Genomic DNA, 3030 nt, shown 5'->3' with positions numbered 1-3030 from the left:
TCCATAGCCCCGAATGAAGTTGATCATTTCTGCCAATAAAATGAATGTGAAGCCTATTCTGAATGCTTCTGCAGTTTGTATTTTAGCTGTCCAAACCGATATATATACAAAAAATGACTATAATCAGTTACTCCTGAGGTGAATTTATCGATTGAACTAGATTAATTTTTTTTCCCTTCATTTTTTTCACTTAAGCATATATTTTTGGATGCTTACATCAAGCTAATGAATATAAAATATATATATATATATTTTGGGTACACACCAACGTTTAATTATGGTTAAGTTATGATATGCCTTTCACTTAAATTTGTTAGTATTTATTAAGAGTATTATTTAGTCAGGCAAGGGTGAATGAGATTCAAAAAGTTTAGCGAGTTCAAATTGGCTATAATTTATGTTAAAGTGATTCAAAATTTAATATTTATGCATAAATAAATAAATTAATTAATCTTATATATATAATGTAATATTTCGATATATCTGATAGCTAATCAAATATAAATACCCGATAGAAATAAGTATTTTTCGAAATTAAGTAGGCCCCAATAGAGTGAATTAAACAGATGTATAATTCAAAATTGATGGTTCAATGGATTACAAATTTAAACAGGCAAATTGACAAACAGTTGGTGTGCACTAAAAAAAAAAAAAAAAAGTCATCTTAACTTTAATCACAAACAAAACCTTTCATGTTAATGATTTCTCATGACACCCACATCATGTTTTTTTTGCCCACGTTAAAAGTCGTTACCTATGCAACACACAATGTGTGAACCAAACGAATTTTTTTTCTTTCGTTCTTATAAAAAGTTGTCATTTTATTTTTTTTGAGATGTAGGCTGTGACTCGCTCCTAGGGGCAGAGCTAGAGTCTCTACTAAAAAAAAAGCCAAAAACCGACTTCACGAGGTTCATTTTTTAAGTTTTTATTTTGTTTTTTTCATATAAAAACGATATATGAAGGTTGATTCTTTTAACACAGAACTGAAAAAATACAAATCGATCTCCAACACTGAATAGAGGTACTATGGTAGAATGTATCTTACCACAATCAAGATGAATTGGGTCGATTTTAAGGATTAATTCAAAATTTTAAATTTTAAATTTTAAATTTCAGTTCGATCGATAGAGAGTAATAATGAGTTACATGCGTGATTGTCATTGTCCATCCAAATGTTTGAAGCATGCATTGATTTCAGCCTAATGTACTCATTTTGCATAGTCATCATTCATCAACGTCACATGGTTAACCAAGTCAACCTAATTCAATTGTTTTTAATAATAGTAGGCTCATTAGATAAGCTTCTCAGGACATAAATTCTAATTAATTTTTTCATTTGTTAATAGAAAATATTAAAAAGAAGAAAATGAACTTTATGAAAAGAGGGAAAAAAATGAAGTGTATTAAATGTTATTATAGTTTTATAAGGTCCTAGAGGGTGCCAAAAAGGAGCCAACCCGGCGCGATGGGCGCATAATTTTTTTGAATATAAATATCTAACCACTTTGATTCCTATGGCAAATTTGTCAAAAAAAAATTAATATACTAGTATATCAAGTTGTTACATATCTTATCTTTAGTCAATTAGTCATCTAAATGGGAAACAAATAAGATAGTTGCTACTTGGCATAGGGGGTCCCTTTTTGTTGTAGTAGAAGCCAAGAATAACAATAGTTCCAAAAATTGGAGATCGAGTTAGAATTTTGAGTTTAGAGATTATAAATTTTTATAAATGCTATTTAATGTGTGTTTTAGATAAGTGTGTTGATATACCCTGAAAAAGCAGGGATATCTCAGTTCTGAAACTGATAACTATCTTTCGATTAATTTAGTTTTTTTTTGTCCTTCAGGATCAACAAGCAATAGTACATGGGTATTCATATGTTGTCCATCGACTATGTCTTTCGGCATGATCTTAGGCTCTGGCTCATCGTTTGTGGACGGACCTTGTGGAGAAACCTTTTGGTCTCACCAATATTTGTGTTACTCAACTTGACCTTCTCATTTCCGCTTCAACTCCACCACTATTCGCTCGGAGGCTTTTCTCTAAGGAAGAATTTTCTTCTACCGATATATTATTATATCACATACTTTCGACAGATTGCTTAGTCTCATTCATCTTACGTACACTTTTTAAGGATGATCTTTTCTAGGCAATCCTTCTGACTGTCTCAAGGTCTAAGTCAATATTATCAAATTTTACCAAACTACGCAGCCCTTTGTACAAAATTGCAACCCTTTGGTCAACATAATTAATGTTTCTTAGAAGATTAAGGACACTATTCATGAAAATAGAGTGTACTTAGCTTCTAAGCTCTCCTTTTTTTCCTACAAATATACGTAAAAGATCATGTTTGGATATTTGTCAGCATCATTTTAGCTTTTACATCAATTTATCTACTTATACGTTAGCAGAATGGAATAAGACTTGAAGCTACTCCTCCCCAATTATCCCTATTATTTACTGTATATAAACAATCAAGTGGTCAAGTCATTAACTTTTTACTAATATAAGTACAAAATATACGTAGAAATCGAACCTATATCAATAAGGGTAATATTAGATTGATAAATACTCTTTCATCATTAACCAAGAGGTCTCAAGTTTCAGTCCCTTTACAGTCCCTTTAGAATACAAAGTCGTCTTTATTAGGCAGTACTCTATCCCAACGTGATTCGAATTTAGTGGGAGTTGGAAAAAAATGAAACTATACTCGAAATTCAAAAATAACTATTTGATATTGATCCCATTTTTATTTTTATTTTTTTGGGTGGGGTATGAGAATAAATAAAAGATATATAAATGTCATAAAAAAACAAAGATAGAAGAAGGCGTTTCACTGTCAGTTGGGGTTAGGATTATAACTCATCGGTTGCTCCACTTCAATCTTCCTTTACTCTTCAAATTCATTTCCCACATGCCTATGTTTTAATTGGTACTATATATTTTTGGGTTGTGTTGGTGTGAGGAAATTTTTTCTTAATTTTTTTTAATGTTCGATATGTAAGTCAAAAAAAATTATCCTG

Source organism: Solanum tuberosum, unplaced genomic scaffold (assembly GCF_000226075.1).
Source record: "Solanum tuberosum cultivar DM 1-3 516 R44 unplaced genomic scaffold, SolTub_3.0 scf00381, whole genome shotgun sequence".
Classification (NCBI taxonomy): Eukaryota; Viridiplantae; Streptophyta; class Magnoliopsida; order Solanales; family Solanaceae; genus Solanum; species Solanum tuberosum.
The sequence above is the reverse complement of the archived record's forward strand: the minus strand, read 5'-3'. Positions refer to the sequence as shown.